The sequence below is a fragment of the Plectrocnemia conspersa genome, unplaced genomic scaffold (genome assembly GCF_051122295.1).
Source record: "Plectrocnemia conspersa isolate PC_06_02 unplaced genomic scaffold, ASM5112229v1 ptg000002l, whole genome shotgun sequence".
NCBI lineage: Eukaryota > Metazoa > Arthropoda > Insecta > Trichoptera > Polycentropodidae > Plectrocnemia > Plectrocnemia conspersa.
Window position 1 is genome coordinate 27,288,067 of NW_028277166.1, and position 10,566 is coordinate 27,298,632.

Consider the following 10,566-nt stretch of genomic DNA (forward strand, 5'->3'; position numbering starts at 1 on the left):
ACATTTTTTATAGATGTATATTAACGTATTCCTTAATATGTATATTAGACTCTTTCCTGTGCGCATTTTTCGTTTGCACAATTTTTATTTGCGCAATAATCACCGAACCAAAACATCGTTACAAACCAAAAAAATCGTAAAAACGACAATTTTTTTACATAATAACAGAAAAATAAGAGTAGAATCTATAGTTTTATATTATAAATATGGTGTTATTAATGGGATGAAGCACAGGAAAAAATTACACAGGTAAGAAATTACATATGGAAAGAATATTACAAAAGAAAAAAGCTACATGTGATAAAATTGCACAATGAATAAATTACACATGGAAATAATAATACAAGGAAAAAATACTTATGTAATAAACTTTACATTGCAGTAATTTTCCATTTTTCAGTAACTTTTTTAACCCTTTTGGTGTTCATATAAGATATCAAATGATACATGCACTGTTTTTATTAATATTTTCTATTGATAAACTGTATTATATTAATAATTTACATTTGCATGGTTCACTTTTACAAAACTAATTTAGAAAATAGAGAAAAATACAAAGGTTTTAAATTAAAAGTAAAGTACACTCTTTATTAAGTCGACAAAAATATTGATCCAATTTTTTATTTTACTTGCACATTATATAAATAGCAATATAAAATACTGCTTTTATTTTTTAATATTTAAAAAAATATTAGATTTTCATTTAAAATTAGTTTCTATCACCGAAAGGATAAAACATGTTAAAAGTGAAAATAAAATTAATCCACTTAAAAATTTATAAGTGTAATTATTTCCATGTGTAGTTTTTTTTTGCGTAATTCTTTCCGCGTGTAAATCTTTCTTTACGTATTTTTCTGTGTAATTTTATTACGTAGCATGGCATAGTATATAATTTTTTCGAAGTAATAAGAAGTTATTATTACAAATCTGAAAAAAAAGGCCAATAAAAAATATAAAAACATATTTGAAGATACCTATATAATAGCAGAAAATAAACAATAATATTTTATCGAGAGTAATGGGAGAATTATCAATTTAATAACGAATTACAATACAAAATTACCAAATTGAAAGTGAACTTTGGAAACATTGAAAGATAATCTATATAATTTTTAAAAATATAATTTCTAGGATAATTCTCAAGAGCATAAGTACAAATACATGTTTTATCTATAAGACGTTTATACAATATGCTTTATGTTACTTTATTGAATAAATTATCTAAAACTTTTTTAACATTTATAATAACACATTTAAGAATTACCATAAATTTGTTCAATGCAGCTTCATGTATATTTTTACTTATTTCAACAAAGTATTATTATTGATACATATATAATGTTTCACTATATAAATTAATATATAATTTATTAAAAAAACATTTGTGACTGTAACACATAATCACAACCGCTTATCAGAATAAACAGTTTTCTTTTATCAAATTATTTGCATTTCTATTATGTATATGTCTCGTCAATAACAATAAATAATAATGTAATATTTCATAATAGCACTTTAGAATATAAAAATTAAATATTGAAGAACTATCAGATGTCGGAGATAATTGTAACAATTTAATTAAATTTAATATTAATAAAAATACATCAACTATTACCTATATTTTTAGGATATACATATAACCGATAAAATAATCTCACATGTTGTTTTAATAGTCCCTTATTTATTTATCAAATAAATACCTAATATATATTTAAACGCACCGTAACAAATTTCCTTACTGCTCGTTAATAATACTTATGGATTTTTTAATGAATACCTTGTTAAAAATTTTACGAGTTCGAATGACTATTAAATCTATTTTCTACCAGAACGATCGTTTTTTGTGACACACGAAAGCTTGACTATGTGTGTTTGGACCATAAAAGAGATTAAGGTGACAAGTCCTTCCATCCCTCCTACAAAACACGAGGGGGTGGTTGGAGTATTAAAAAAAAGATATAAAACTCGTCTTTCACTTATGAAAGCCGCGATTCATAAATGGGTTTTAGTACATACGATGACATATTGCCACGTGCTTCAATATAAACGAAACAATAAAGAATTCACATATGTATGTATATACATACATATATGTATATTGAATTCATATAATAAAATCTACAGTAAATCAAACTTGCCAGTCAATAAATAAATCAAGTTTCGATGAAAAAATTTAACCCGTTCATGTTATTTACGACACTGTTGTCCGATAAGTGTAATAACTTTTGATAGGATTTCACGTGAATGGGTGATAAATTTTAAAATATGTTTCTATGTACATCTTTGGTAAACGAAAGGGGGCGGGTTAGCTTTTTAACTGCGAACATGCGCCGTTAAAATGGCGATATTAATTTTATTTGATGGCTTAATGTCTCGCATTTTTCACTACTTCTTACTTCTGGTAAAGTAAGAAAGCTTTGGAAATTATTTTTGGACTTTTGGTTGTAAATTATCCTGCCCTTCGACGATCGGCTTGAGTTATAGCCCTTTGACGGAAGGTTTACAGGATTACGGGTTTCGTTTGTGGATTATCGGGCAACACGATGAACTTGCGGTAGATAAATTTTGGGATTGTGGTTATTGATGTGTTGATGTTAATTTGTAAATATATAAAATAATAGTTATTGCATACATATTATATATTTACTATAATTTAATTGATAATTTTGTAACTTTAAGAACTATTATGATATGTTAGATCATATTAAGAATTAAAAATAAATAGTTCTGTTATCAAATATATAATTTTTTTATTGTATTTAATTGTAAATATAGTAGATAATGCAAAATAATACTGATTTAATTTTATAAAAAATAAATATAAATGATTTAATTTCATAATTAAAAATAAGACTAGATTTGCTACAGTGAATTTTAGAATTTTTTCGGCCACTTTTTTATGTATTTTTTTTTTAATTTATTGCATTCACATTTTTACAAGAGATTCTATAATTTTATTTATATAATAATTGTATAATACAAAACCGATTTCAAATCTCTGAATATTATATTATTATAGATTTAGTACATGTTTTTATTAATTTAAATTAGGTTACATTAATAACCAATAAGCAAGTTTTAATTATATTTAAATATTGATAATTTTTGTGTTTTAAATTATTAGACTCAATAATTTATATCACTACAATCACAACGAATTTTTAAAGTCATCTCTCTTTATTAGCCCTTTAAAATAAAATTTATAGTTAAAGGTTAGCTTTGAAGAAATACAATTTGTAGTATTATTATTTTCTATCAAAAAAATTAATTTCAGAATAAAAGGAATAAATTATAATTATAATTTTTTAAGTTAAAATTAACTTATTAGTATAAGTTGCACACTTAAAAATAGCCTATCTTTAATTTTTAAACATTACAAAAAATATTAAAAATAATAAAATACGTGAGCTAGATTTAATTTAAGTGCATTATCGTTGAAGACACAATTTTAAAGTACAACAATAAATCAGTCATTATACAAATTTATTATTATAATCTTATTTACTATTGATCATATGTCATCAAAACAGTTGTGATGAAATATAGCTTTCAATTACTAATCACTGATTATAATTGTGTAATGCTAGATAACAAAATTGTATAAAATCTGAGCTCACAGTGAGGGACATCGCATTCGATTTTAACAATTCAATCAGAACTGTCTCAAGTAAAACTTTTATATTGTATACGAATATTATTATTTATTGCTCTAAATAAGAGCTTTGCATCGACAAGAGTATATCAATTCACTGATTACTCCCGGACCCATTGCAGTTGAATTATTTATGCACAGCCGAGGCTGTGCTTAAATACTACCGACTACCAGGTAGGAATCAAGGCAAGAGGTAATCCGGTAGATGTAGAATATATACAAGTGGCCAAAACCTACGTTAGTAGGTTAAAGAGCAAAAGTCACAATTTAGAGCTACAGTATACAACATGAGAAAGGTTCTGATGGTTGTTAATAATCGGAAAGAAGAAGATGACAACCAAAGAAGAAGATGACATCTAGAGAAGAAGAAGACCACGACGAAGAATGAAGAAGACGAGGAGTTCTACCACCATCACTAGCCAAATCAAGGACCAAGAGGACCAGAGAGACGCGCTATCAATCAAGACACCCACTACAAACCGTAAGCAGCCTTATTTTTGTTATATTTATCAAATAAAATTTCATGTTTGAGTTCTTATGATTATCCAATATATAGAAGACGAAGCTAATTCAAGGAACTAGAGGACCTGAGAGGTGCAGCTATCAATCAAGACACCCACTACAGTGAGTCGATAATTTTTTTATACATTATAGCGTAGTGATATCAAATTCATTTAATTAAATTGTATACACTATGTAGAGGACGAGCTTAGTTCTGCCATCATCAGCAACCAAATGAAGGACTCGAAGGACCAGAGAGGTGCAGCTATCAAAACTCACTACAAAATGTAAGTAGACTTAAATTTGTATCTGTTACGTCGTCGTAGAGTAAAATTTATTAAATTACATGTAAAGCATTTTATATTTTTGTCCAATATGATTGAGATTCTGTTATCATTGATTATTAAATTTATAGATCTAATCTATGAAGAATTGTTTTAAGGCAGTATACATATTAAATAGTAATTAAAATACGAGAACATATGTAGTATATTTATCAAAAATATTTTGTAAAGATAATGTAACTTTTATTTTTTTTCTTGTTTCATATATATTTTCATTATCTAGTAATTTTATTGTGTCTGTCAGTTTATGTTAATAGTTTATGAATTACAATGTATTTTTAATTTTGGTCAAACAGCAAATAATAGATTATTCGTGATGTGATTTAAATCAGCTTTAAAGATTTTGGAGAACTTGGCTTCTATACTACATATTAGAATTCATGTCTAGGTTATTATAATTATTGAGATCACTTAGTGTTATATTATATATTACAGTATCTTAAACTATAAAGTTAAATGTAGATAATTAAAGGGCATATTCTTTAAAAGGTTTTGATGATTGAACTTTGGTTTTTTTAAGTGTAACTAGTTATGCTCTAACATCGCGATTAATTGTCACAAATTAATGTTAAATAAAAAATCGCTAATTTTAATATGTTTATTGATCTTTAGTATTATTTTAAGATTAATCATTTACTTTTTAGATCTCTAAGATTTGTAAATTTTAATTTAAAGTAAATTACTTCTTACAATGTTCCTTATTCAATATAATTTAAAAAATCTATTGTTAATTCTATTAATCCTAGTTTTAATTACAAAGGTCAGTTTATGTTGATTTTACATAGAAAATTAATTATAATCTCTTATGTTATATAAACATATTTTTATTCTGAATATCTCTTAGGGCAAGTAATAATTTTGTAGATTCATAATACTTTAGGAAATCACAGTTATATGTCAGAAATAAGATATGATAACTATGACAATTTTCAGGAAAGTTTATTATCACTTTAATAGTGGTTTTATTTCAAATATTTGCTTATTGATTCATGATTTAGTAGTTATATATAAATTGTTGATAGTCATAATAATGATTTGGACGAAGTCCTAAAATTATCTGTAATCGAATTTTCTGTGAAATATGTATACTAAAATGAAGTTAAATAATCAATCATATCGAACAAAATAATTTAAACATTGTTTGCAAAAATAAATTAAAAAAGCAATGTACGTTGAATTCACGACGCACTCGATACAAAAGAAGGTCTACTTTCAGTCATTTGAATGTTAAGGTTAGTCATTATAATTATTGTTATGAACTTATTTCTTAATTCATTGTTATTGTTAAATTGTATTGTCATTGTTATAAACTGTTAATTGTATATTTTTTGTTATGTGTGCTAACATTACAGATTGTGAAATATTATTCTAAGAGTCCAAATAGATCAGACTAATGTCATGTATATTGCATCTTATAAAGTGTGAGATCTACATTTTGGACTAATAAATATATTGACAAAAAGCTGCTTTTTTTACTAAAATCCTTATTTTAATTAATTAACACAAAATCACAAATATGATACATAAAAACACGCCGATTGATTAGACATTAAAAATACACACACGCCTCTGCGGGAGTCCCACTTTTAACCTACTTTATGGGCGTCCCATTCCGAGCTTTCACAAAAGACTTTATTAATAGCGCTCGGTGCTGCTCTTCCTCGTTCTTTACAACATGCTTACTACACTTTTTTATCTCCTTCTACGCTTTTATATGTTTACGTATACAAATATGACTGCATCTGTTGACAAAATGCAATAAAAAGCTTCTGGTTGCATCCATAATGGTGGCAATTAAAAATAGAAACGTCTGGGGCGAAGACACGCGCTGTACAAACGAGTAATTTTAACGAGCAGCCAGTTAAATATTTAACGGTTAAACGTTACGTATTATAGAATTGCGAATTATGGATTGAAATACTATTGGCGTATTAAGTGGATATTACTATTTTAAGAAATTGATTAATAAACCACTTAAAGATGCCTAGGGAAATTCTTAAATCGAAGAGCGAACTCACATAATACATTATGCACATAATTATCAGAACTTCATTTTAATAGACTTGCTATCATTGAAAACACGTAAAACACTAAAGATACGTGTTGTTTTATAAGCTTTGTCTACATCTCCAAAGTTCTAGTTAACTCTTGGATTAGGGACTATGACGTAAATTGGAAAGTGGCTGCTTCCTCGGCCTTTTAAGTCTTATTCGATACGTCACACAGTGTACGATTTGACCAATCTAGCTGGACAAAACTCAGAATCAGACGTATAGGATTTTAAATGGTCTCAAATTACAATTTAGAGATGTGGCAGCAAATAAAACACAATTTTGTTAATCCTACTAAATTTATTTGGATTTTAACAAAGTTTTTATGTGAGAAAAAATTTTTATGCTGCTTTTCTTAGGCAGTTTCCGTAACAAATAAATGTAAGGATCAGACGACATTAATAAATATTTAAATAAATCATATTTTGTGCGAACACGAGAAGTTTTTAATGTGTGACCTAATTTGACCTTCCTAATTTCTTTGTTTTTGCCCTTTGAAGCCTCTTCAGACATTTGTTCTATTATTTCTGCTCCGTGTATCAGGATCTTATGCAATGTAGCTGGCATGTTATACCACGGGTATAGGATGATATATAAGTCTCGTGTTTCCAAACAATATTGCTTAAATTTGTCCGGGTCCATTTTATAGCCAGACGCTATGACTGTAAGAATAGTAAATAAATTAAATTTTCTTTGATACTGGTGATACGAGCCGTTGCTTTAAAATTGTGAAAAACGCCCTTGCGGTGTTCCCATCGTTGCTCGTACCAAAATCTGGTTTAACTTTGTCTACTATGAGACTGATTTCTTTGAATTTACCCTTTATTTCATCCTTCTTCTTCTTCAGCATACATTTGCACAGTGAAATTGTTTGCAATAAATAAAGCCAACGCTTCTTCCGGGGTGTAAGACCGTTGTTATTTTTTCACGCTAATTCATCTCCGAGCTTTTTTATAACCAGTAGCTCGTTTTGGTAAAACTGTAGATACTTCCTCCATTAAATTAGCAGCGTCTCATTTTCCACTGGCTCGCACACTTAATTGTGCAGCAAAAAATAGCTGTGCATCGTTATATTTTTCCAATTGAACTTTGCGCTTTTTCGTTTTTGTACAACTATCTTCAAAACGCTTTTTCGGTCTACCAATACTGAAACTTGGTTTCGGTGACTATTCGTGGAACATATAAAACACTAATTCTTAATTTAACCATTTTTCATAGACACTTAAAAATAAGTCTAATCGTACGAAGCCATTTCACACGAATCTTCTCACATTCTTTTTTCAGAAAGGTCCATAAGGGCTTCTCCTGATCTTGTGTAATGAGCAAATCAACAAATCTTGACTTTACAAACATAATAACTTTGTTTAATCTGCCTTTGGAAGGGATAGAACGCCAAAAGTCAAATAATGACTTTCGTGAAATTTGGGCACTTATAATGAAACAAATTAAAAATCTTTAGAATCGCACATAATCGCAAAAAATAATTATGTTCTTAAAAAACTATAATGATGCGAGAATACGTTTAGAGCTTTGTCATGCCTTGACTCAACTTGACTACATACTTTAAGACCATCCAAAGTTAATTTTTTTGTTTTTTTTGTTGTTTTGAAAATGGTATATTTTAAGACAGTATTCCTAAGTATTCACGAATATTTTGGTGGATTAAAATGCAATGATAGATTGATAATTACCTCTAGTTGAAGAATCCATCACTAAAAAGTACTTAAATCACACAAAACACAGTAAACCAAGCACAAACGTCAATGTTCACAGCTGCACTAAGCGGCTAATCGCGGCTAACTAGATCCAAAACGGTAACTTTGCCCATTTTTATTGAAGGGATCGCGACTCAAAAACTGTTTTGGAGTACGTTACCGGTTGTAGGGAACATTCAAGGGTATAGTAATATTAAAAAAAAGCAATATCTGAACATTATAATTTTAGACTTTTGTCCACCTAGATTAGTCAAATCGTATACTGTGCGTCATGTTGATCCATTTGATGCTAATTTAAAGTATCTGGTAGTGTATTTTATAAATATACAATCTGGTTTGTTTTTTCTACTTTCGAATGATACTCTAGTTAGTTACTTTTAAAATTAAAATATTTTGCATCACGGTCATAATTTGGCAACAACATCACTTGGTACTTGAAATTTGGGTAACTACTATGCCTATTTCACGGACTTTGTCGGCTCTTGTAATGCCTGAATTACACTCTCTGGAAGTTGGCCAAGGTTGGCCAAGGACGGATAATATAGTGGGGTACTTCGGTCGAGTTCGGTTCTGCCCGCTCTAAAATCTCTCAGAAGTTGTCCGAGGTTACCGAGAATGAGAGGTAAAGTGGGGGTAGTTCAGTCGACTTGGCCAGCTTTGAGCGCTTCTGAACATTGTCAGCAAAGGGACCGAAGTCGGAGCTGCTCTTTCAAGTGCAAACAGTGAGATACTTCCCCATTCGCGCTCTCGCGTGTTAAGTGACGACAGTGAGAGATATAATGATACGCTTTTTCGCAAACTAAGATAGAACTAGTAACTCGGTTTAATTTCAGTATGCGCGTAGGCGTCCTATGGTCAACACGCATGTCGAGCGCTGCATCGTGGTCACGTAATCAAGTTATAATACCACATGCTTATCGGGGACTTCAACAGACTCTTACTGACATCTTTGAATATTTTAGGGCACCAAAAGGAATTAATTATATTTTTGATAGTATATTCTTTTAACAAATATTGCTATTATATTTTTTTCATATAAAATTAAATAATTAAAAAATAATTAGTGGTACTTGATTTTGTTAAAAAATCGTTTCAAATATCCTTATATATTTTCCTAGATCGGTTTATACACATGTCACACCATAACGAATTCTTATTTAGAATCGATGGCGACAAGTTAAAATTGCAAAATCGGCTTTGTCGGCTTTTGCAAAATGCCTTATGGCATTTTGCAAAAGCCGACAAAGATTTTGCGTAAATTGAATATTTACGACCGAAAAGTTTTCATTGATATTGTATTGGTGAGTACCCACACAAATTTTTATAATTATCAGTAGCGTAATTTTATTAATATAACAATTTAAAAATTGCGATTATTTGGCACATTTTTCGATCGCGCGCAAATATGCCGGCGCCGTCCGGACGGCATATGAAATTTGCGACAGTGTGGTCGCTTACTCGAAGTCGTAGGTCTCGGCCGACTTCAGTTGTAACTTCGGTTCGGACAACTTCCAGAGAGTGTAGTTCAAGCATAATGGTTTATTTTGTCAAAGTGAATTACTTTGTGTTTTATTTTATAGACACTGGTTGTCTATTAATTACCAAAAGTTAAAAATCGCTTATGCAAATCTGACAAAAATATGCAACCGGCGCTTACGCCTGTAAACGACGGCGCGACGAATAAACTTGCTTTGCAAGAGCAAATACTTTTTACGCTCAAGTAGTAAATCTAAAGCTTCTGAAAATCGCAGTATTTAATACAACAGCAAAATATCAATGACATATAATAATAAATAAAAAACACTACGTGGCACAACATAATAAATCAAAATTTATATGCGAACCCCCAAATTATACTTTAGTCTATCGCAACCCTGAGATTATTGACTACTGATAAAAGAGTAACCCTTTGGATTAATTATAAAAAATATTTACTTCCAAACCTAATTAAAATATTGGCAAAGTATCAAAACCCGATAAACCATATTTTGGAAATCTTAAAATAATATAACTAATCTTTACTTTTACTAATTTGTTTTATATATTTTTGGTAATTTTAATAAAGTTAAAGAAATACTAATAGCTATATTGTAAATGAAAATAAATTATGTACATATCTACAATATATGTATTTATTAAATGAAGTATATTATACTGTAATTTTAATACTTTAACCCTCGCATCATACAGCTGCGATGCACATATTAATTTTCGCCAAACTTATTAAAGCCGAAATGAATTTAGCACTCTTGACAATATTATTTAATCTCTATTTTGGATTCAATGGCTCGCACCCTCCCGGT

The 10,566-nt window shown here is 29.0% G+C and overlaps 2 long non-coding RNA genes across 2 annotated transcripts; one reads left to right on the plus strand and one right to left on the minus strand.

Annotated features, from left to right (window-relative positions):
- Window positions 1-3,995: 3,995 nt before the first annotated feature.
- Window positions 3,996-5,959, plus strand: LOC148238232 (uncharacterized). The gene is made up of 3 exons (XR_015808899.1): window positions 3,996-4,133; window positions 4,209-4,276; window positions 4,353-5,959. It is a non-coding gene; the product is annotated as an uncharacterized LOC148238232 (long non-coding RNA).
- Window positions 5,960-7,200: 1,241 nt separating this feature from the next.
- On the minus strand, window positions 7,201-9,748 carry LOC148238233 (uncharacterized). Its single transcript, XR_015812669.1, has 2 exons — window positions 9,673-9,748; window positions 7,201-8,552 (listed from the first exon to the last, which is right to left on the minus strand). It is a non-coding gene; the product is annotated as an uncharacterized LOC148238233 (long non-coding RNA).
- Window positions 9,749-10,566: the final 818 nt, after the last annotated feature.